The 25852-nt window shown below is 42.2% G+C and overlaps 1 protein-coding gene and 1 long non-coding RNA gene across 3 annotated transcripts in view; one reads left to right on the forward strand and one right to left on the reverse strand.

The window, feature by feature from the left end:
• The window catches only part of LOC137504120 (uncharacterized), a 77161-nt gene extending 71282 nt beyond the window's left edge, over positions 1 to 5879 (reverse strand). Inside the window, exon 1 of the long non-coding RNA XR_011019427.1 lies at positions 5163 to 5879. This is a non-coding gene — a long non-coding RNA (uncharacterized lncRNA). The remainder of the gene's footprint in view (positions 1 to 5162) is intronic.
• The window catches only part of CRIM1 (cysteine rich transmembrane BMP regulator 1), a 982593-nt gene that overhangs the window by 180886 nt on the left and 775855 nt on the right, over positions 1 to 25852 (forward strand). The window lies entirely within an intron of this gene.

Genomic DNA, 25852 nt, shown 5'->3' on the forward strand with positions numbered 1-25852 from the left:
GTATCAGCAGATTGTTTCTGACCCCCTCATTGTGCCTGCAGCATCAGCAGATTGTTACTGAGCTCCCCACCATTGTGCCTGCAGTATCAGCAGATTGTTACTGAGCCCCTCATTGTGCCTGCAGCATCAGCAGATTGTTACTGAGCCCCTCATTGTGCCTGCAGCATCAGCAGATTGTTACTGAGCTCCCCACCATTGTGCCTGCAGTATCAGCAGATTGTTACTGAGCCCCTCATTGTGCCTGCAGCATCAGCAGATTGTTACTGAGCCCCTCATTGTGCCTGCAGCATCAGCAGATTGTCACTGAGCCCCTTATTGTGCCTGCAGCATCAGCAGATTGTTACTGAGCCCCTCATTGTGCCTGCTGCATCAGCAGGCTGTTACTGAGCCCCTCATTGTGCCTGCTGCATCAGCAGATTGTTACTGAGCCCCTTATTGTGCCTGCAGCATCAGCAGATTGTTACTGAGCCCCTCATTGTGCCTGCAGCATCATCAGATTGTTACTGAGCCCCTCATTGTGCCTGCAGCATCATCAGATTGTTACTAAGTCCCTCATTGTGCCTGCAGCATCAGCAGATTGTTAATGAGCCCCTCATTGTGCCTGCTGCATCAGCAGATTGTTACTGAGCCCCTCAGTGTGCCTGCAGCATCAGCATATTGTTACTGAGCCTCTCATTGTGCCTGCAGCATCAGCAGATTGTTACTGAGCCCCTCACTGTGCCTGCAGCATCAGCAGATTGTTACTGAGCCCCTCATTGTGCCTGCAGCATCAGAAGATTGTTACTGAGCCCCTCATTGTGCCTGCAGCATCAGAAGATTGTTACTGAGCCCCTCATTGTGCCTGCAGCATCAGCAGATTGTTAATGAGCCCCTCATTGTGCCTGCTGCATCAGCAGATTGTTACTGAGCCCCTCATTGTGCCTGCAGCATCATCAGATTGTTACTGAGCCCCTCATTGTGCCTGCAGCATCAGAAGATTGTTACTGAGCCCCTCATTGTGCCTGCAGCATCAGCAGATTGTTACTGAGCCCCTCACTGTGCCTGCAGCATCAGCAGATTGTTACTGAGCCCCTCATTGTGCCTGCAGCATCATCAGATTGTTACTGAGCCCCTCACTGTGCCTGCAGCATCAGCAGATTGTTACTGAGCCCCTCATTGTGCCTGCAGCATCAGCAGATTGTTACTGAATCTTTTCTATCATACGGGACGTGTCATGTATATCTGAATGTTTGTCATGATGTGACGTGTCACGGATATCTGAATGTTTGTCGTGATGTGTCACGACCTGGAAAAGGTTGGGAACCACTGCTCTACTGGCACCTCTGTATTTGCAAAGATAAATTGTGTATCCACCCGGTGGATGATTGTTACTGCCTTTCTTCCTGTCTGTGGAGAGCCTGAGTGGGGACAGGTTAATCTCCTCATCTACACTTACAGTGGTTGCCTGAGGCGCCAACGCACACTTGTGAGTACATTTATAATTCACTAACACCTAAACTGTTTATCTACAATAATACACTATTTGGGGCTCTCAACTTTTCTTTTTGTCTTCACATTTATAGAAATCCTGGAGCAGGTGCAATACAGCCCAGCTGCAACATTCGTACTATTATTATGTAGTTAAATAGAACTAACATTTTCCACAGTGCTTATAGAGTACATGCTCATGTCCCTAACTCCCTCAGAAGGGCTCACAGTTTAATACCTTCCCCAATAACAGTCTAATGTCTGTATCACATATGGTAAGTTGGGGAGGTAGCTTTTCTATCTCATGTTAGCACCGCAGCATACTTACTTAATGACTAAGGCCCCTTCCCCATTTAAGCACATTGGAAAACACAGGCTGCCATGCAGCACATGGCATTTGCGTTCTGACATGATTTTTGCCGATGCAGTCCACGTTGAAATCGCAATGCGTTTGCAGGAAATTGTTGGTAACCATGCGCTCTGATTATGTGGTTAATCGCAAAACATGTATGGAAACCTCAGACAGTGCAGTCTATGCTCTTCTGATGCCTTTGTGGTTTGTGTTGCAATCTGTTACCAAAAACATGTCTGAAATCACACAAAGTGGGTAAGGGTCCTTAGGCTGGGTTCAGACTAGCATGCATTTGATAAAGGTGCCTGTTTAAAATGGGGCAGGATAGTGGTAGTAGAATATCAGTAAATTTACTGATATGCTACTATTTCATTCATGTTGAAAAATAATTTGTAATATTTACCGATATTTCACTATGAACTAACTTCTCCCTATCGCACAGAACCCTCCCCTGGTGTTGCCTAAGAACCCCGCCCCCCGTGGACAGCTAACCTTAACCTCCCATCCCACTCCTAACCTGAATATGCTTAAAATTGTGTTGGGGTTTTTTTGGGGTGGGAAGAATTAAAAACTTACATTTGTGCTGCACCAATTTCTAGATCCTCACCTCCTCCTTATCCACCTACAGATGTTTTCTCACTTTTAGTCAGTCCGGAACTCAAACATTAAGGAGATCAAAGTAAAAACTATTAATTTTAAGGCGAACCCGAGCCAAAGCTCCGGTTCAAAATCCGCTACTTACTATTTAGAGAAGGAAGCCCTTGATTGTAACAAGCCCTGTGTTGCTGAGCGCTGCCCTTAACATTGGGGCCCGGGCAGCTCCTCTTCCTGGTTTAAGTGCGCACATGCCGCCTATGCTTGCGCAGTAGCATGGAAACCTCGGCTTCATGCTACTGTACATGCATAGGCGGGCTCAGTCGGCTATTGCGCACACTTGAACCAGGAAGAGGAGATGCACGGCCCCAATGTGATCAGCAGCAATGCATTGTCGTTAATCTTCCGGGGTGCCACGCTCAGCAACAGGGAAGCAAGGAATAGCGAGGGAAGACTCAATAGGATCCTGAGGATTCCCTCTCTTAAAGGTAAGTATCTGTTTTTTTTAATCTGAGTTCGGGTCGGGTACACTTTCAAGCCTTGTTTTGTATAAGGGATAAAAAGAACTGTTTGAGAATTTGAGTTTGATATGTTACACCATTTTTCGAGGATCTCCAGCCTGGTAGATTGGGCACCATAGGCTGCTTTACCTGTTCTCAAATTCCCCTTAAGGGGCCCATACACCTAACGATCTTCTCGCCGATATACAGCAGATTCGATCACAGTGATCGAATCTGCTGTGAAATCGTTGTGCAAATGCTGACAGAACGATCGATTTCCGTCCGAAATCCATTGTTCCTGTCGATTCCCGTTGATCCATCTGTGCAGAAGATTTTGCTTGATCGCCGGCAGGTCGGGAGTGCGTCAATAGCAGCGACGACCGACGCTAACGGCAATACATTACCTGTTCCGTCCGGCACGACTCCTCCGGTCTCCGCTGTCTTCTCTGCGCTGGGCTCCAGTCCGGCTGGCTTCACTGAACTTCCTGTCCCGGCAGGTAGTTTAAACAGTAGAGCGCCCTCTACTTTTTAAACTTCCCCCGGACCGGAAGTTCAGTGAAGCCAGCCGGACCTGGAGACCAGCATGAAGAAGACAGCGGAGACCGGGGGAGTCACGCTGGCCGGATCAGGTAATGTATGCGGGCTGGCAGTGGCAGCTTCACAGATTGTGATCGGTTTCATGCTGAAATCGATTCACAATCTGTTTGCAGTAAAGGCAGCCATACGATCCCTCTCTGATCAGATTCGATCAGTGAGGGATCTATCTGTTGGTCGATCTGAGGGCAAATCGACCAGTGTATGGTTACCTTTAGACTTCTTACAAAACTGCTCCTGCATCCAGAATTGAGACATCTGAGGCATAAAGCCAGAACATGGGAGCAGCACACTGTTCTTGGATTGACAGCTCTTTTATATTCTTCCATAAGGCTTCAAGTGTATTCTGCTAAATTAGTCTGCACTATAAACTGTAAGCAATTCCGCAAAATTGTGAGGAGACCTGAATTGCTGCCCATTGGCATGTAATATAGTAAATTGTTATGTCATTGTTTACATTGAGTTACTGCAAAGGAAAAAATGTAACTGACAGTTTTATGGCTCTCATTCGCTGCAGCTGTATCCATGATGTTGCCGGTTCTCATTATAAACACATCAGAACATTACTCCTTTTTGGTGCTTGTTTTTTGTTTTGTTTTTATATATGCAAAATAAGGGAATCACACACCTACATAAAGCTAATGCTGAATGGCTGGATTACATTTGCAATAACTTGGTTTTTATTTAAGGGTGTCTTAATTAGGATGAACTTTCTGTCATATGCTACATCCACAGAGAGATAGTGGAAAGGTTACTTGAAGTACACTGTTACTGCAATTTAAATAGCATTTCACAGGTGCCTCCAGTCTGCATCAATTATGCATTAAGCTACATAGGGTTCGGGTAGAATCCTTATATCCAGCAGTACAGATATGTCATCACTTAAAATAAATGTATTTTGGCATTTTTCCTTTTTTAATACAATAACAAGCACTGTAGTTTGATCTCTCAGCAGCTAATGATCTTTAAAACTCAACTAGACCCAACATGAATAAGGCAAATTCTAATATCAATGATGTCAATTAATGTAAATTACAGGTATTACCCTTGAAATTGAACTTTCAGAGTGAATAATTTGTGTAGCTGTGCTTGCTGCAGCTGCACACCTAGTTATGCAAACCTAATACCTTTATAGCCTACAAGTAGACCTAAGCCCGTTTATATAACGGGCTCTAGGTCTGTGTCACAACCCCCCTCCTCTCTTGTCCCCATGACCGCTGCCACCGCATACGCCCTCCCTCCTGCTCGCCCTGTCCCAATGGCTGTCCGTGCTGCACATGCGCAGCAGCACAAACACACGGACACAGGGACAGGAGTACACAGGGACACTTGAAGAATATTGTATAACATTACTTCCTGTTATCAGAGATAAGGACATAATTCGACTTCCTGTGAACTACAAAGTTCCACCTCCTCATGTAGACACATAAGGCCATATTCCCTAACAGGGCCGGTTCTAGCTACAATGGGGCCCTGGGGCAAAAGTAACTTAGGGGCCCCCCTAAAAAATGCAGCCTCAAAGCCGACTCCTAGGACCCATCCCACCACACTCCCAGCTGCACAAGATCATTAGGTGCCCAAGCATTGTTGTGGACCCATTATTCCCCTCCTCCTTTCCCTTACAAATCCAGAGTGAACACACATTGGGGTATTACCTAATCACAGGAGACAGCACCAGGCGATACACTCCGGTCTTCTCCCCACGGTGCCTCTCTTCCTCGTTTCCTACAGACATGTATCGGGTCACCATAGCTGGAAGGGAGGGAACACACACCTTGAGGGGCCCCCACAGGCTCTGGGGCCCTGGGACAATTGCCCCCTTTGCCTCTATGGAAGCATCGGCCCTGTTCCCTAAACGCCAGTAAAAATGATTGAATGCTGTGCTTTAGGCCTGGGATCCACTGGCAATGCTTTTTTTATCCTGTGGTGCAAACCCAGGAATTGCATAGAAAAAAACAGCTTGACCAGTTGTCTGCCTGTTCTTGTGTTCTTTGCATTCATTTTAGTTACTCTGTATAATACAAAATATAAAGAATTGGTTACTTAAGTGGAGATGTGTTTTTTTTTTCTTTCTTTCTGTCAATATTATTCTCTTGCTTTGTATTATGTAAAAAGTGTGACTTGTATTGCCCTTAGTAACTGGCTTCCTGCACTCATCTTTTGACCTGTAAATCAAGCAATCATCGGGCAACGATATAAATTTAGTAAAACTTGATGGACGACTTCTGTAAGGGCCCAGGCATGTGCTACTGTTACTCCAACTCTGACACATTGAATGGGACAGCAGTGTATTGCATGCAGAAATAAATGCAACCGTGTGTAGTTAGAATGCACTGCCACACAGTGCACAAGTGTGCCCAGCAGAAAGCTCAGCAGCACAAGTGTGTTCAGACCCTAGGCCCCTTTTACACTCAATCAGTTGCACTCAGTTATAACTGAAAGTAAACTGATTTTCAAAGTAATGCCCATGTTTTTCTATGGCTCAGTTTCCACTATATGCATCTTTTTCGCAATGCACTGCTATGGAAAATGCATGCGCCTACTTATGCACGCTAACGCATAGGCCCTAAGGGTGAATACTCATATCCAATTTTGATTAGCCAATCATTGGCCAATTTTACCACCTCCATGTAGTATGAGGTCTAACAGATTTTGAATACTATGAACAGATTGTATAGGTAAGCCTCATACTACATGGATGTGGAAAAATTGGTCAATAATTGGCCAATAACATCTGGAAGTGTGTCTCATTAAGAGTTGCTGTTTTTTATCAGTGGTAGGTGAGAGTGGTAGGGATTTTATTTTGTACACTTCCTGCACACTTGGTTTTAATCACTGCATGTTTTTTCCCTTTGTGATTTACGTTTTATATTATGTTTTGCAATGTGTCCATCCTGTTTCCAATCTAAGAAATGTGAAGTAAAAATATTTTCATTTTAGAAAATGTAGCAGTAGGGTATAGCCACAATATGTGAAGATAGCAGCTTTGTTAAAGGAGCCTGTAAATCCCACTGCAGCAGCCAACAGGAATCATCAGGATCCTCTCGGGATCTACAATTACCGGCACTGAAAGGATTAAAACCTTTATTGTAGGGACACGCTGTCATTTCTTTCCTCTGTCACCAAGAATAAGGAAATAGAAAGAGTTCTACTGATGTAGACAATGGCCTCAGGCAAAGACTTCTCAAAATGTAAGGGGAGTTCCAACATTCAGTCTTCAGAAATGTTCTTGGACCTTCTCTCATATTGATTCGGTATTAAAAATACATGTGCTGGAAAGTCTTTACAAGCGAAAGAAAGGGATTAGCCTCTTGATGTAAGCTTGATTGCTTTCAGTAAACAGAGAAAATGTCCTTTATTCAAGAGGGCAGCTTTTAACATAGTCTCTTTATTGGAACTGGACTGATACAATCTTTCAAGACATCTTCAAACAGCAGCCTCAGACTTCATAGAGATCACGTGACGCTGTAATGAAAGTGGAACGCTGTGCATGTTTAGAATATTTCCCATCACTCCTGTGATGAGACAAGTAAACTCGTTTTATGCACTGTGGACGTTTGTTTTTCTGCCTGTGTTCTCCTTGTGGAGATTCCTTCTCACTTTATATCCGAGTGATATTCAAGACTCTGCTGTCATTTGGCAGGAAGTGTCATAGGGGTATGGAAAGTGGTACAACCCCACTAGAGAGTCTAACCTAAAACTGTATTAGGAATTCTACCTCATTTATTTCATCTGAAAAAGTCACCCTTCAAAGTGTGTCTTTCAAGAGATCTCCCCTGCTATCTAACCTGGAGACCATTGAGGTTGAATTGTGTTTTTCTTACCCCACCTGCTGTAAGGACTCGTTGCATAACAAAATATTAATGTGTTTTAAAGCTGTCTGTGTGTTTTATGTTCAACTTTTGCAATTGTGAAGGACTAAAGCCTGGCACACACCTTCAATCTTTACTGGCCAATCACTCACCAAATATACTACTTCCTTGTAGTATGAGGGTTTACCTACACCATCTGTTCATAGTGTTCAAAATATGTTGACCCTCCCTCTTTATTCCTGTTCAATCCTTTCCATAGTTTTGTCTATCTTGTTTGGTTTATGTCCATTTTATATTTTGTTATGTTGTAATGGCCCCTGCGTGGGTTTACTGGCGTTTTAGCCTATTACAATACGATAAACACCAATAAAGGTTTTTGAAACTAAAATATGTTGATCCTCATACTACATGGAGGTGGTAAAATTAGCCAATCAATCATTGACAAATTAAAATTGAATTTTGGAGAGGATCACTACTTAAAGAGAACCCGAGGTGTGTTTAAAGAATGTTATCTGCATACAGAGGCTGAATCTGCCTATACAGCCCAGCCTCTGTTGCTATCCCAAACCCCACTAAGGTCCCCCTGCACTCTGCAATCCCTCATAAATCACAGCCGTGCTGTGAGGCTGTGTTTACATCTGTAGTGTCAGTCTCAGCTGCTCCCCCGCCTCCTGCATAGCTCCAGTCCCTGCCCCCGTCCCTTCCCTACAACCAGCAGGGAGGGAAGGGATGCAGGCGGGGACCGGAGTTCTGCAGGAGGCGGGGAGAGCAGCAGACTGACACTATAGAGATAAACACAGCCAGCTCTGACAAGCTGTTTGTCAGCAGCTTGGCTGTGATTTATGAGGGATTGCAGAGTGCAGGGAGACCTTAGGGGGGTTTGGGATGGCAACAGAGGCTGGGCTGTATAGGCAGATCCAGCCTCTGTATGCAGATAATATTCTTCAAACCCACCTCGGGTTCTCTTTAAAGCGGTTTAACACCCAGCATTACAACTTTGCTTTAAAAGATTGCTTACAGCTTATAAATTATTATGCCAGATTTTTTTTTTAAGTAGAAATTCACTGAATGGGTTAAACATGACATTTTAGTGTTGGATTTAACTAGGAATCCGAATCCGTTCTTATCTTTAGTTACAAATGTATCTTTGTTTGGAATGCAACTAGACCTCTGAAAAGCCTGCCAGGGAAGCCCTCTTTGTTCTCTCAGAGCAGTGTTTGTTTATTACTTTGTAAATAGATACATTTGTAACTAAACCTAAGCACGGAGGAGGATGTCTAGCTAAATGCAGCACTAAGGGCCCGTTCAGACTACAAAATGCGGACCGCAACGCATGCGGACCGCAATGCGTACAAACGCACGCATGTCCGCGTTCGTATGCGTTGCGTGGCTGATCCCATCACTGAAAAGTGAATGGGACAGCCGCGCGTTTTTGTAAAATCTGCGTGCAGCATGCGTTCCCGGACCGCATAGGTCCGGAACGCATGCTGTGTGAACATCAGACATTGCACTCTATGCAATGTCTGATGTCGTGCGTTTTGGCCACCTGCACGCGTTTCCAAAACGCGGCTGGAAACGCGTGCAGTGTGAACGGGCCCTAAAATGTCATGTTTAATCCATTCAGTGAATTTCTGCTTAAAAAAAAATCTGGCATAATCGTTTCTAAGCTGTAAGCAATCTTTTAAAGCAAAGTTGAAATGCTGGGTGTTAGACCACTTTAATTGTCCCTTTAGAACACATGTGTCAAACTCCAGACCTGGAGGGCCAGATCCATGCCAGTGTTTAGGATGGACTGAGAAAGAGAGGAATGTGTTCTACCTGATGGACCACACCTTTCCTGATTCAGACCCTTCAATTCATTTGAGCTGTGTCAAAAATGTGTGAGGATCTCGGCCCTCGTAGGACCGGTTTGACATACCTGCTATAGAGGGCTTGAAGGTTGCTCATAATCTCTCGTCATGCTTCCATGAAAGACCTTGGCCCAGCGATGCTAAATAAAAACAAACCTTGATGCACGTAGTTTTATTGTACAAGTAGGTTGGTGTGGATGCCCCTTTTTCTATGGACCTGTCCACCCCTCCACCTATTCTTCATCAGTTTAGACAAGGGGGTGGTGTTGGGGAAGGAGGGGGTCATGGCTGTATGTGTGGACAGAGGTGGTGGGGGGTTGGGAGGTTAAAGAGAAACTTGAACTCAGGATTGAACTGCATCCCAGTACCCATTGTCCATGAGAAGTCCTTACCTTTTTATAAAGTAATATTGTATAAAAAAAAAATTATAGTAACTGCAGTTGATCTATGGTCTGCGCAAATTGATGGATGATTATTATGTACATTGTTTGGCTATACCTGTATTTATATTTCAGGCCTTATTGGAAAGATGGATTTTTTTTTTTAATTTAAGATCATTGCCAGCTGTGCCTGCATGCATATATTATAATCATAGCTATTTAATTATAGATGAAGTTTTGTTGTTTAAGGAGAGAATTGCTTTCAGTTACAATGACACAGGCAAGTTGAGTAAATCATAAATCTTAATTATACTTAAGTATTACATTTGTATTTTTCTGTTAATGTAATAATACAGACTGTTCAGCTTTGTTCTAGGTCTCTAGGTACATTTTACATGACCATGATGAATAATAGCTCCGTGCTTCTTTGTGAAGATAGGGAGGGAACAGAAACGCATTGCTTTGTTAGGAATGTATAGTAAGAAATGAAGCCGTGAGCCTGGGAGGGTGAAATGCAGAAAAGCTTTTATGTATTTCCTGTATTCATACAGAACTGACACGTGTGGTTCGATTTACTGAATCTGCAATCAGAGCAGAGGGAATAAAAAGCTTTGGATTGTCTAATCATAGCCTGCAGCCTGTGATGTCATATTGGCAATTTAGTGTGCAATTGCTAGCGAATACCTGCGAGTTCAAAATTATTTATTATTCTTATTGATGCGAAAAAAAAATGCTGCCCTAAACTTATTTACCCCTTATCCACATACATGCAAAAACGGCGCCGGGAGCTTGCAGGGTGAAGCCGAAAAACGTCTCATCCGGCTCCGGCAAAAGTCCTGGCGGCATTAATTACTATTCCCCCTCCAGGCCGCCAAGGAGTCAGGGGGTAAGACGTAGCTTGGCTGGCAGCTATTGCTGGCGTCCAAATTAGGCTATTTTTAAAGTCATTTGGGCTCTGTCTTTTGATGGCACCCAAATTACTATCTAAGTGCTGATCTAGCCATAATTCACATTACGGCCTATGGCGGCACCTGGTATGCCCAAGTTTCCTGCGCCGTTTTGCACAGTTTCGCCCTTATCTACCTTGCAGGTTCGTTGACCAGGAATGTGAAGGACACAAGCATTGGTTTCTGCTCCGTGACTAATGCCAGCCCATAGGCTTTTAGGCTCCTTTCTATGGAGATGTTTTGTTTTGTTTACATTTTTCTTCAATCACAGCATATAAGAAAATTTGCATTGCATGTTAACGGTGCAATGGAACCATACAGTGAAGCATACAGTACAATGAACATTTGCCTCACTGCCACTGTAAACACTTTCCCATTACATTGTGAAGACACAGCGTTCTGTGCGTTATCCTGAAGGGACCAAGGGCATCGCACTGCACCACAATCAATGTAATAGACCCATAGGAATATCATTGCATCCGCTTTGTGATGTGACGATATTGTCCATTGCGACACAACACAACAGACATGGGGCTTGATTCACTAAACTGTGATAACTCAAATATCACACCTTATCAAAGATATCACACCTTATCAAAGTTAACATGCCTTATCAGAGTAGCATAGCGAGCGCTACAAACTTATGCCTGCTAATTGGCAATGGCACTCGTCCTGGCCTGAGACTCTGCGGGTTCTTAGCACTCTATGCTACTCTGATAAGGTGTGATATATTTGATAAGGTGTGGTATTTTTGATAAGGTGTGATATTTGAGTTATCACGGTTTAGTGAATCAAGCCCATGGTGTGAATAGACCCTTAAATATTGGAGCACCCTACAAATGGGGATGCCCTCCTGTGAAGTACCTTTGCCCCAGTGTTATGGGCAAGAGTCCCATTTACCTCCTGTGTTTGACCAAAAGAAGGTGAGGTAAGATTAAGGCAGGGAACACACTTGTCTTTCAGTTTTATGCGCGCGTTTTCCTGCATACTTTTTCTGCACACCAAGTGTGTCTCTATGCAGGAAAACGCGCACTTTTTTTCATAGCAGCTGATGTAATTGATACAAAAAACTGACAAAATGTGCAGAGTCATGATGCAGAATGTCAGTTTTTTTTCTGCGCACGAATAAAATGTTAAGTGTGTACTAGCCCATTGATTAACATGAGTTCTCAGTTTTTCTGTGCAGAAAACGCGTACGAAAACAGTCAAGTGTGTTCCCTGCCTGAGGGTGGAATCATGGTGCTGACTGGTTACAATCCCCCCTCCCCCATACAAGGGCATTAAACAGCCAACACTACCCATACAACTATCTTAATATACATACATTTTTATATTTCAGCACTGTGTAATATGTCTCCGCTTTATAAATATAATAAATATTTAGTATAAGGTGGATATGAGTATCACAGTGGGTGGCCATAGACAGTTATTACAGTAGCTGTGTTCTTCACCTTCAGTGATGTCTTATTTGAAAACCTCTCTTCTGGCACTAGGTGTATTTTAGCATTCATGCTGCAGAGCAACGAGATTTCAGATCCAGAATAAAGATGTGCATTCTTAATGCATTGTCAGAAAACAAGCAACGCAGACATTATACTCTATCTTTTACTGCACAAATAGACAGAAGCCTTTCTTCTAAGTCATTTAACTGCATGACCAGCTGTCATAGACACTCTGAAGGCCCACGAACAATGAATTCAAATCCATGTCAACTGCAGAGACAGGAGCTGCAACATCTTAGATCGTGACAATTTATTTGCTCTTAGCCTTTGTTAGACTCCCATTTGTGGTGGTGCACGCTGGGGACATATGACAATCTCTAAACGTGTCCAGCTTAAATGTGATAAACTATGAAAACTGACATTGTGGACAGTTATAATGCTTTACTTATAACATTATTCCTTTCCCAATTATATTTGTGAGCCAGGTTTAATTAATAAAGGTTAGTGTTCAGTTCATGTTTATTGTAGGATATACATTCTAAGTGCTACAAATGCTGCCTTGGTCCCTATAGGATGACAAGAGACACACATAAAGTATTGCAAATTGAACAGTTTTGATTGGTTGCTGTGTTGATATAGCTGCCTTTTACACTGCATGCCACCAGTTGCACCTGAATACTGTTGTTCTAATTTACAGTGAACATGTGACAGCAGAAGTACAGGTGGGCATGCACTGTTAGTAGTGCTGCTGTTGGAATTTGGCACTATCTGGTTCAGAAACCCCAACGCATGCATTTAGCACAGAAGGGTTGGAGTTAAATGAAACACACCCCATCCTGCTGTTCTGTGCTGAAATGGTACCGAATGTGTGTGTTCGGGTTCCAAACCAATATTGGCTAATTCAAGCACCAACACTAAGACTTTTTCATAGATTAGTCATTGGATTAAATACAAAATTTAAATATAAAAATGAAGATCCTCTTCATTGATGTTCAGTATATTGTTGAACAAATATTGACCTGGATAGGCCATTCTGCTTGAGACTGAGCAGGGCTTAGCATGTGGGGGAAGAGTGGAACTATGAGAGTCTCAGTAGCATTGTACTGCAGAGAACTCCCTACACCTCCAAAGAACCCATCAACAAGGTTATTGGTCAGTTCAATTGTATAATCCCTGGTATGATCTGGGTGGGGGTAGCTTATATACAACTGGGCCAAGTATAAGTACACAGCACTGGTCCTGCTATTGAGTTATAATGCTCTAAAATGAAATGGTAACCATCTTCCAAGAACCCATTGGGTAGATGTAATAGCCCGAGTACAACCACTGCACCAGGAATAGAAAGTCAGCACAAAGCTTTTGTATCAGTGTGTAGAGATGAGGCACATAGAAGAAGAGGGATGACCAGTATAGTGGTAGTAAGCACATATAGTGGTTGCAAGTGCTTTCAACAGATTTTATGCTCATCTTCCATAGTGGCAGGTAAGTCACTGAATCTAATAGTCCTACATCCACTGAAGCCAGAAGTCAAGACTTGCAGTCTTGTTGTCTAAGCATGAAGCCATAGGATGTCACTTCTATAATGGAACTGTCCATGTTATTTCATTGTAGGTCCATTTTAGCATCATGGAATAATTGGGAGAAATTTCCCACTGCTCACATAAGTTATTCAGATAGAATTCTATTATTCCCTTACTTGTTTGAGTACACAGATGCCACGGTGGGGAGCATACAGTTGGGTTTTTACTTTTAACTGACTTGACACTTCACCTTATTAATTTATATCTGGAGCTCTTGCTTTCTAGAAATGAATGTGGCTGGAAACGGGTAACATGAAAAATAAATCAGTATAGTGCACTGTGTGTTCTCACATTCATGCTCCTATACCACAGTTACATCAGTATGTATGTATGTATGTATGTATGCTGTAAAGCACCAGTTACATCAGTATGTATGTATGTATGTATGCTGTAAAGCACCAGTTACATCAGTATGTATGTATGTATGCTGTAAAGCACCTCAGTCAGTAAAGAATGCCTTAGGCAGTTTTTTTTAAAGAATTCATCGTAGTCCCTGCCTATCCTGTGACCTTCCCATCCTCTGACACCTGCATAGTATGATAGTCATAGCCATGATCCATGATATGTTTATTAGCGTATAAGTAGTAGACTTCTCTCTTTTCCAGGCATTGCATGTGTCATTCCCCCCTGTATTGGGGAATGGCGATCAGAGCTAGAGCATGCACTCCTTTTCTTCCAATCACTAAAGACAGCGCTAAAGGCAGTGATGTGATTGGCTGGCTGCACATCTGCGTAGAATCGGATCTTTGCCCCGCTTGGAAAAAGACTTCCTGAAATATGATTGTCATTATGCCTCTGCCTCATAGTAGTAACACCCGTATAGCCATAAACTATTAATAGTAACTGCAAAGTATAAGAAATTATCTAATATTAAAAACATTTTATTGCAATTGTACAAACATCATTAAGTGGAGAGCTCCCAAACAGCCAAAGAAGATAATCCCAAGAATATTAGGATATGCGATAGGCCCACGTTTTCTAAATTGATTTGCACTGTGATTTGTTGCTTATTGGGATCCTATATAACAAATTAAATCAATCTACCAAAAGCTGATTGCTTGTAAGCGATAAGATACACTTGTGTGGCAGCCTTGCTAGAAATTGCAAGCATAATATAACTTGTAGTTCACGGTTGTTAAAGAGAATCTGTATTGTTAAAATCGCACAAAAGTAAACATACCAGTGCGTTAGGGGACATCTCCTATTACCCTTTGTCACAATTTCGCCGCTCCTCGCCGCATTAAAAGTGGTTAAAAACAGTTTTAAAAAGTTTGTTTATAAACAAACAAAATGGCCACCAAAACAGGAAGTAGGTTGATGTACAGTATGTCCACACATAGAAAATACATCCATACACAAGCAGGCTGTATACAGCCTTCCTTTTGAATCTCAAGAGATCATTTGTGTGTTTCTTTCCCCCTGCAGTTCTCATGCATTGAAGTTTCAGGCTGCTCTTTTCTTCCTGCAAACCGCTTTGCCCTTGTCTATAATTCCTCAGTATGTGAAAGCCCAGCCAGCTCATAGGACGATTTATCCAGCTTGTAAAAGATAAGAGAGAAGCTGCCCTAATCTAAACAATACACAGGCAGTGTGCATATAGGGGCCTGGAAGGGGGAGTTCATAGCAGAACCACAACACTGAAGAACTTGGCAGCCTTCCAGACACAGGCTGATAAGTCTGACAGGGGAAAGATACATTGATTTATTACAGAGACTGTGCTAGTAGAAAGTGCTGCAGTAAGCCAGAACACATTAGAATAGCTTTTGGAACTTGTAGGATGATAAAAAACAGGATGCAATTTTTGTTACGGAGTCTCTTTAAAGTCACACACAATTCATCTTGGTGTGGTCAGCTTAGGCATTGCTACAAAATAGAGAGACAGTTTAAAGAACTAGTTTGTTGGCCATTCACTCTGCTGTAGTGGCCCAATTTGATAATAGACCAAGTACCACGTGATTGGAGATCCAGCAGGCAGAAATGATTGTCCACTACTTTGCACCACTCAAACTCCATCAGATCTCAGCAGAAATTTCAGGAAGATCAATAGAACTGCTGCCTCTTGTAGCTTTATACCACTCCATGCTGTAATAAGCTGTACAGTCTTCAGTCCTCTACAGCTCCTCCTATTTTTTGATCAATAAAAATGACTGCCTTTTGCAATAAATAAGTGTGTGTGTGTGTGTGTGTGTGTGTGTGTGTGTGTGTGTGTGTGTGTGTGTGTGTGTGTGTGTGTGTGTGTGTGTGTGTGTGTATAATATTGTACTGGTTGAGGTCTCTGCCTTTGACATGAGAGAACAGGGTTCAAATCCTGGCTATAGGGTCAGTACCTATTCAGTATGGAGTCCTTAGGCAAGACTCCCTAACACTGCAGAGTGGCCTCTTGAGCGTGTCCCAGTGGCTGCAGCTCTTAAGCACTTTTAGTCTGAAAGGATATATTCATATTCTTCTGTGGCTCTGTACAGGATAAGGAAATGAGCATGTGTACGTAAAAATACAGTCATTGATACACAATACACTATACAAAAGTAAGAGACTATATTATTACTGGTTGTTACAGTGACATTTGTATAGATTAACAAAATGTACAGCACACAAAGGCACAGAGAACCCTCACTTTACGAAAGTTACTATGGAAATTCTAAATACAGAACGAATATTGTAAAAGGTAAAGTGAATATTATTCTTAAATTTAAAAATTTGAACCCTACTCTTTCATGGAAAAGAATAAACTGCAGATGTCACCATGCATATGTATCATTTCTATGTGGTATGATGGACTGACCCGTTCTGTACATCGTATTGAGGTTAGCTTGTACAGTATGCGGCCACATCTGCTGATAGTGTGAATATTCACATTTTTTGTAACTACATTACTGATCCATAATTCACATTTTTTGTAACTGCATTACTGATCCATATGTGGGAGAAATATGTTTAAGCAAACCTGTGATTGGATCCTGTGAAGTAAAGCAAGCTGATAAAACACATACACACAGTTCTCCTATGATTTATATATGATAGATAGATGGATGGGTAGATAGAGTATAAAAACACACCATGTATAAGGACATCCCAATGTAATGGCCATTGTCAGTAAGAGAGCAATGATTTTGTCACCGTTGCTCTCCGGCATGTACCAAAAACTGAAACATTACTTAAGGGCTGAATAACTGTTTCATTTCAGTCTTGAAAGTATAACCCTAGCCCTTGCCAGGTGCTGAAAGTGCAGACACGGCCCTGCCCATATAATAGTATGACCTCTGCATCAGTACAGAGGCCAGAGCATTGTCCCATGAGGCAGTGGTCTGCCAGCAGTCAGTTTTAGGTCAGAATTTACTGCTTTTTATGGTCCCCCTGGACCAACCCAACAGCAAGTGTTAAAGGTAACGTTGGAACTCTGCAGGCTATGAAATGCTTGTGTTTTTTTTTTTTTTTTTTTTTTTTCAGAACAGTTAAAGATGTACATCAAGGTTAGGTCAGCACTGGTTAGAGTTCAGCAGCTAAATTGAAGCATATCAGACTCAATGAAGATCAACTGGCCAGACAGGATTTGCAGTTCCTTTATTTGATGCTCTGTATTTGTCTGCTGTTAATCTCTGTTGGTTGCTGGTGCTGATGCTGGCGTTGCCTAGAAACACTAATAAGAGTACCTGCTACCTCTGGATGAGCTGGCTTGTGATAATTATTTATGAAATGAAAGATACTGATTTAAATAGAAGCATCTCTTTGGTACAAAAGCACCCACAGCACAATATACACAGTGTAATGAAATCTATGAATACAATTATTCTGTATATATATCTAGATCCCAGACATTTAGCAACAATAACAACAACTCAGTAGCTGTTGGCAGCATCTGTTAATTAATAACACTGTTGTATTATACAATTATACGCATCATGTGACAGACAGAAACATCCAAACAGAGAGCTGTATAAAGCAGCTTATCAAACACACCAAGAAAACTTTCTTTCTGTCTTTGGAGTAGAAGTACAAAATGAAACCGTGTAAACACTTGCCGAATAAATAACACAATGGTTCCAATTACCTTTGTAAGTATTTCCTATTAAAGTACACTTGAAGAAGTACAATTGCAAAGGAACAGAATGATTCCCATAGGCACACTGAAAATGTTCACTTTAATTTACTGGTCTGTATTGATTGCAACAAATCAACAGAATTTTGATTTATTGTGCTATTAAGACTGGAACTGCAAGCCATTCCTCTAATATAAAAATAGATAAGCCATTTGCCCCAGTGCTAATTCATTCCATTTCTATTGTATGCAAAGTGAACGTAGGTGGTTAACAAATAATAAATCCATTGAAAGAGCACACGGTTGTGTCATTGGCGCTGCCATTGTCGCTGCTATTATTTACAAAGCAATCATTCACCATAATGATTCTCAGTCACTCAGGGGTGCGAGCAGAGAAACTGTGACTGTAGCAGCAGCGCTCTTCCAAAGCTGCAACGCAGGTGCCAAGCAGGCTGCTGTACTCTTATTGGTGACACACACCAGGTAATTGTTAAACCTGATCTGTAGCCAAACGGCTACATACATGGCTGAAATATGATTATTGGAGCTGTCTTGCTTCTTTAACAGTTTGTAGTTTTGCACATCTCTTCTATTTCTGTAATATAATGTAAGCTGGCTATATACGGGTTGATCGTGGCCTGATATGGCAAGCAGCTTATTACTCCTCGATTTGCTAGATTTATCACATGGAGATATTCAACCTGAATTACACTACATACACACAGTAGATGGTCCCAGACCTCCTCTGGCTAGAATCTAATGTTTGCATAGCGTTCTTTTATCACCCTCGGCCTCAGGCATCAACAGTCCGCGTATGTGTGTATAAGGCTTTAGATTTTTTTTTTTGGGGGGGGGGGGGGGATCTGGAGGATAATTGACTGGACCAATACTTTATAACTTTTGTTTTGCTTGATGCAGTAAAAAGCTATGCAACCTGTCAGCCCCTGCCTATCAAGCAGGAAAACATTTGGCAACCTTCGGCAGTGCTTCCCGCCATTTGGTCATCATGTCTTCTTTTGACCCCCGAGCATAGCCAAATCTGGACACTACAGGTAGTGCCAAAGTCAAGACAACCTGATCTACCACTGCATTTACACGAATGACAAGAAATCCCGGTACCATAGTTAAGGTGCCTTTAAGCGTCGCTTTCATCGCCCACTGGAAATGGAAACGTTTACCACACCCAAGCATCCATCTGAACCAGCCCTAAGAAAGAGTAGGGTTTGATAAAGTGCATCATACTTATCTTGTAGCTTAATCAAACTGTTGAAAACCTGATTTTAATTTTTCACTCAGGCTTGTTGGGGTCAGTAAAACTGCCTAAATCAGTTAGAAAATGGAGCAAGGTGTATGGCCCCACTAATCTTTCAAAAGGAAAAATGCAGCATTTCTTTGGTTCATCAATCCAGCACTGTCAAAATTACACATGGGCAACAAGAAAGATTTTCTTAAAAGGTATGTGAGTCGGGACCCAGAATGTAATATAAAGAGTGCCCTCTATTTTATCACCAGTCTAAGAAGATTGGCGTGAAGTGTGGTGGCTCCAGGGTGCCCTGTTGCTCCATTGCCTCAACCTTTAATGCTCCAGCTGAACCCCATTCAAACATGTCCTATTTAAAAGCTCTTGTTCCTGTGTTTTAGGCATGTGCAGATCACAAACTCACACAGGCCCAGTTCATGTAATCCCCTTTTTGTCAGCAGGTGCTTCTCTTCAGCCGAGTTCTAGTAAGGGCCATTAAAGGCCTGGAAATCAAAGCCACCACTTTACATTATTTTCTTGATTGGTAATAAAACAGATCACTATTTATATCTGATTCTGGGTCTGGATTCAGGTACCCCTTTAAATATTTGTAGCATATCTGGCCCTGGATGTTTTTTTAATGTGTGAACAACTGTTTCTACTAAATAAATATTAGTAACAGAGTAATGGAACTCCAGACACTTCCTTTAGCATACATGAAATAAAGGCGCCTGAAAAAAAGGGCGCAGGGGATTTCCGCTATTAAAATATCGCTAAAGCTAGCGATCTTCTGCTAGTGGATTACTAACCCGAAGACACCCCCCATCATGCCTAACCCTAAATAAGTTTAACCTTACATTTTTACCTACTTTTCCGAACTTTTTTTCAGTTGCTAGGTGTTAAAATGTTATTTTCTTGGGAGAAATCTCTGGAGAAATAGAATTTATTCAAGATGGCTGTGTATGCATTTGATTTTCCATACATTTTAATTTGCATTTGTGCTTTAACTGGATTGAAAAAAGAAACATTTGACTTCATCTTCCATCAAATTCCAGCAGTTTTAGTTTGTATGTATATGAATATGTACACAGTATGTATTTTTATACATATATTATACATATATTACAAGCCTCTTGTACCTTTTAACTTTCAGGATGAGCAGAAACCAGTAACAAGGGTATTATCAGTTCAGTAGGAAAAGCAGTCATGCTTCTTTTGTTTGTGTAACTCCATAGCTTTTCCCCAGTGCCTGCATTACTGAATGTTAGGCAGAAAAAAAAAGAATAATAAAATAACCCCAACACTGTATAAAGTTGCAGAGAGCGCTCAAATTTCTGAGACAGAGACTTTGTAAAGGGGAACTTGGCGGCAAACACAAGGAACTGTTTGTCCTGTTTCTGTCATCATCTTTCCTTCCTTTCGTGAACAGTAAACAGTACTCTGCAGCGGGTGAACAAGTCCTAAGCCCCAGGCCCGCAAAGCATCTGTAGTTCAGCAACCATGTGAAGTGCTTGTGTATCTGCATTCAGCCTGTAACTATAGTGAATCAATAAACAGTCCCCATGCACACAGAATAGAAACAGTGGCTGCTATGCTAAGGCACAGCAAACTCTCATTAGCAGCCCTTGTTATTTTCAACATTAGAAATCTGAGGAGATCCTGTCCCGCTGCTGACCGGATCTATTCTGCTGGCCGGCTGACATGGTGCATACCAGCAAATATTTTTATTGCAATTGTTCACATTAAACACGATTAAGTAATTTAGAGGCTACCAACCGTGACGCAAATCTAATTATTCATCCTTAAAATATTCTAATTATATCGTCTTGCTCTTCATGTTTTTCTATTTGCCACCTTGTTTGTCTGAGGAGCACTCTGTAGCTTGCAGCAATAGGAGTTGTGGTGTTTGTGTAGTTTAGAACTCATGAGAGAGCATGTGACCAGTTTGATCAGATGATAGATGATAAAAGGCTCTTATTTGCTGGTAACCATCATGCAGTTAAACAGGAAGAATTACCATATATACTCGACTATAAGTCGCAAAATTTAGGACTGACTCAAAGTATAAAAGTGGGGGGTCGACTTATAGTCGCATAGTCCTAAATTTTGTGACTTACAGCCTTTGTGGGGTGGGGGTGTGTGTGGGGTGTGTGGAGGGGTTACTAACCATCCATCGCAGGGTGCAGTATCCTCTCTTTTCCTCTCTTCTCCCTCACTCGCGCGGTCTAGCCCCTTCAGAGAAGGTCCGGTTCACGATGTCACATGACTTCGGGAGTGGAAGTTACAGCGTGAGTGGAGGAGAAGAAAGGAGACTGCGCCCAGTGGTGGATGGTAACAGACTGCTGCAGCGGCAGGGAGAGCGGGCATGGAGGCAAACATCTCACCTTCTGGGATCCCCACAGTTTCTATCTTCCATCTGCTTCCTTTACCACGCATCCCTTGTGTTGATACCAGCGTCTCCTATGATGATGTCATCACAGGGGACGCTGGTATCAACGCACGGAATGCCTGGGAGAGGAAGTAGATGGAAGATAGAAGGTGAGAGGTTTGCCTCCATGCTCGCTCTCCCCACCGCTGCAGCCTATGCATGGGGGCAACTATACTGGCTACCAAAATGTACTGAGGGTAACTACTGGCTACAACAAAACTAAAATGGGGCAACTGTAATGGCTACAAAACTATACTGGGGGCAACTATACTTGGCTGCCTACTAATGCTGGGGCAGCTATACTGGCTACCTACCTTCCTATACTGGGGGCAACTATACCTGGCTGCCTACCTAAGCTGGGGGCAACTATACTGGCTATTTGCCTATGCTGGGGGGCAACTATACTGGCTATTTGCCTTTTCTGGGAGCATCTATACTGGCTACCTACCTAGGCTGAGGGCAACTATACTGGCTACCTACCTATACTGGGGGCAACTATACCTTGCTACCTACACTGGATGCACCTACCTGCCTAGCCTATACTGGGGGTAACAATACTGGCTACCTATACTGGCACATGCCTGGCTGGCTTACATATAGACTTATACTTGAATAATTGAAAAAAATCCACCTTGTGAGGATCAAATTTTTGGGGTCGACTTATATCCAAGTATATACGGGTAGTCAGTTTGAAAAGTTTAGTTCCAATTGGGCTTAAATGGAAGTTAGGGTTCAATTGGGCTTAAATGGAACTTGAAGTGAGAGGGATATGGAGGCTGACATTATTTTCTATTCTACACAATACCTGGCATTCTGATGAATTTTCAGCAGTGTCTGAATCACATACCTTAAACAGGCATGCAGAAAATGTAGTCAAACATGTGCTCTGCATGCTTGCTTAGGGTCTATGGCTAAAAGTATCAGAGGCAGATAATCAGCAGGACTGCCAGGCAATTTGCATTGTTTAGGACATATATATGGTAGACTCCATATTCTTCTCACTTCAGTTGTCCTTTAATTTTGTGGTACTTGGTACATTTACATCTTCATCAATTTAGGTGCTGCAGATGTTTGATAATTCACCTATCATGTGATATTATTCATCCCCTTGGAAGATGTGTGGAGGATACATTTTTCCATTGCAACTGCAGTATGCAGAAAACCTACCACACAAAAGAACGGATTTCAAACTTCCCAAACACTATAGATACAGTTTTTAGCTATAGGTTTTCCTAATCAGACAAGTCTTCAGTGTATCTGTGGCAACCAATCAGCTGTAAGTTTCCATATTAAGCTACACTGGTATACTATTGCTTATGATTAAATTGGTGGTTAGAAGTTCTAAAGCATTTATGGATGTTGTTTGTCATGCTAATGAGTAAAAGGCAAATTACTAAACGTTCAGAGCATCACATAGCAAAGAACTGCTCTTTTTGGGAACAGCTAAAGCCATCTGTGTATAGACTGCACCTTGTATTTCAAATTGGGTTAAATGAGCTCAGGAATTTTGCAGTATGTCGTAGTTCTAAAACACAGTTATATAGGAGTTTGTGATTGCCCTCTGGAGACTAGTGAAACTATAGAGGTTTCCTAGGTACTAGCATGCCAGGCCTGCAGTAATAAATGTCTGTTTGCCTTTCACTTAAAGCCATTGTGTACATCTCTTAAACTATTTCAGTCTTGTGCAATACATGTCAAACCTGAGAACAATTCAGTTCGATCTGCCAAAAAGCTCTGATAGATGGAATACTAAGTGACTGCAAGCCTGGTCTGACAATAACAGTGCCGTTAAAACCACAAGCTTTTAGATAACAGCTATAACTGAAAATGAGTTGGGGTCACAGGTTGCTAATTGTTCCTCTTGTAATGTGAAATGTATTTTGTTGCTGGTATGAATACCAGGTGTCTCAGCTAATGGGTAAATCAATGCCTTGGACATATGAATACATATGTACACGCAAGTGGAGGGGATCATGGCTGGGAACTGGATGTAAAATACAAGCATAATAGAGTTATTAGTACATACTGTTATACATCACTGATGTAGTCCTTGTGCCAGTTTTTAGAACCTTTTATTTGCTTGTATTGTCTGTATTACATTACAGTTTTCCAGAAGCATGATGGAAGAGTATGAAATATGACCATAATTAAGCATGGCAGCTGCTAGTACCGTGTTTCCCCGAAAATAAGACAATGTCTTACTGAAAATAAGACAGTGTCTTCTATTAATTTTTGCTCCAGAAGATGTGCAAGGGCTTATTTTAAGGGGATGTCTTCTATTTCTATGAACACTATGAAGAATGAAAAGCGGCAAGGATCTAATGATGCCTCCTGTATTAGCTCCCGCACTAACACACCATTGGATTGCATGGTAATTAATGTATGGTACTGATCAGGCACCTACCCTGTCCCTGCACACAGCTGATAACCTTGCTCTGTCCTGGGATGACGGGACTGGTGCACGATCGGCACTGTACCCCTGTGTCCCCGCTTGCTGGCTGCCTCTTCCTTCTCTGGGTAGGGGGTGGTTTGTGGTCACCACGCAATAAGGGAAAGCCGCATGCACCGATAGCGTTAGCCCGGCAGAGTCCCCGCTCCACATCACAGGCACAAGGTGTTGTCGCACACAGTGTGGCCATCGGCACAGAACACCTACCGTACGTGCAGCTCCAACACCCTCAGTTGGCTCATCTCCTTCTCCGGGCACCCCGCCCTCTAAAAGTCCAGCAAAACACCGCCTACGGTTAACGGAGGAAGATAATAAAGAGCAGGCTCTGTAGGATCTATCGATGTCTCCTGTATAAGTTTTCATCCCTCCTTTTTAACTGCCACTAGGGCCTTTTTTTGGGTAGGGCTTATATTTTATGCATGCTGGAAATTTTAACTAGGGCTTATTTTCAGGAAAACCGCGTAATACTTTTTTTGTTCATATCCCATGGCTTTACTGCTCCATGTCAGCTACTCGGAAGATGGATTTAATGCATAAAGTCTAAGGACCTGTTCATGTTGGTGGTGGTATTAAGTGATGCCTACCGCACTACCATCATACCAATGCTGCCCTGATCTCTCAGTTGAAACCCATAGTGCTTTTGTGCACCAGTGCAGTGCGGTGAACCATAAATTATCCCAGCTGCCAGCATTTTGGCACACTGGATGCAGGATCCCATTCACTTATGATGAACATGTTTGGACCATACCAAATGGCATGAAGGCTGAAGGCAGTTTGAGAGCACTGCTTGGCTTTGTTTCCTATGTGAGTACTAGCATCTTCTTTTCTCTAGAGGCAGTTCCTATGCTTATTTCATCACAGACTCACTTAAAAGTTTGTCTACTATGGAGCTGGAGCCTGCCGTACGTTCTAAATCATGCAGGTGGAGCTATTTTATTTTGAGGAAACCGGGTTAGGCATTGGTAGGGGGCTCAGTTAGGGTTAGGCATTGGTAGGGGGTTCGGTTAGGGGTAGGCATCAGTGATGGCGGTGAAGATTCGGTTAGGGTTAGTTTTAGTAACAAATTTTCCATTTTGGTTACTTCTTAGCATTATGGGGGCTTAGAATTGGCAGCAAAGAATCCTTGTGCCAAAAACCCTACGTGTGTATTTAGCACCATGCCTTATGCAGATGGCAGCAGCATTTCATTTTATTTATTTTTGTCTTTCCTGTGCTTCTTTGTCACTAATTCAGGAGGAGTGTAATACTCTGGACAAAAACTGCAAATCTCCATTTATTATTTTGCTGGTAAAGAGTGTTTATATTTACACTTATGTCTCCTACTATTGTAGAGAGCACTGGGTTTTCAAGCAGTGTTTCCTGTTGTGCATTCTTCTTTCCTAGCATCAGACCTTGCTTTTCTTATCTGCTCTGTGCGATCTGATATTTTTGTCAGTTTTTTCCTGTTGTCAGTTGCAGTGTCAAACAAAACATGATATCTGATGTTTCTTTGGGAAAAATGTGTGTCCTCTGGTGAGCTTTTCAAAGTCTCGCAGCTATGCCTATACTGATCGGTGACTAATGATATGGGGGAGATATTTATGGATAACATAACATACAGTGATAAGGTCAGCAGAAGTTTGGCATTTCTTTGTGACATTAGGAATCGGTAAAATTAGATTAAGGGATAATAATGTGGAAGAACATACCATTGATTTTTACTGTAGTATTGGCAGGTTTATGGAAACTAATGCAAACAAAAATTAGTAGTTAGCTAGTGTTCTGTACTGTGTCCACTTATGTGCATCCACATATGTGCATACAGAAAGGAACATTACAGGACTCTAAACAGGAATACTATATAAAATATAATGTAAAATAAAATCAATCAAACAAGTGAGCCCTTTTTGCAAGACTTGGGTGCTATAAAGTGCGCCCGAAATGGTATGAAGTATGATGAAGTATGATGGTGGCTGGATAGTGTACTGGTTAAGGGCTCTGCCTTTGACATGGGAGACCAGGGTTCGAATCCTGGCTAGGTCAAGTACCTATTCAGTAAGGAGTTCAAGGGCAAGACTCCCTAACACTGCAGGGTGGCCTCTTGAGCGCGTCCCAGTGGCTGCAGCTCTTGAGCGCTTTGAGTCCAACAGGAGAAAAGCGCTATACAAATGTTTGGATTATTATTATTATTATTATTATGAA

Source organism: Hyperolius riggenbachi, chromosome 4 (genome assembly GCF_040937935.1).
Source record: "Hyperolius riggenbachi isolate aHypRig1 chromosome 4, aHypRig1.pri, whole genome shotgun sequence".
NCBI classification, from domain to species: domain Eukaryota; kingdom Metazoa; phylum Chordata; class Amphibia; order Anura; family Hyperoliidae; genus Hyperolius; species Hyperolius riggenbachi.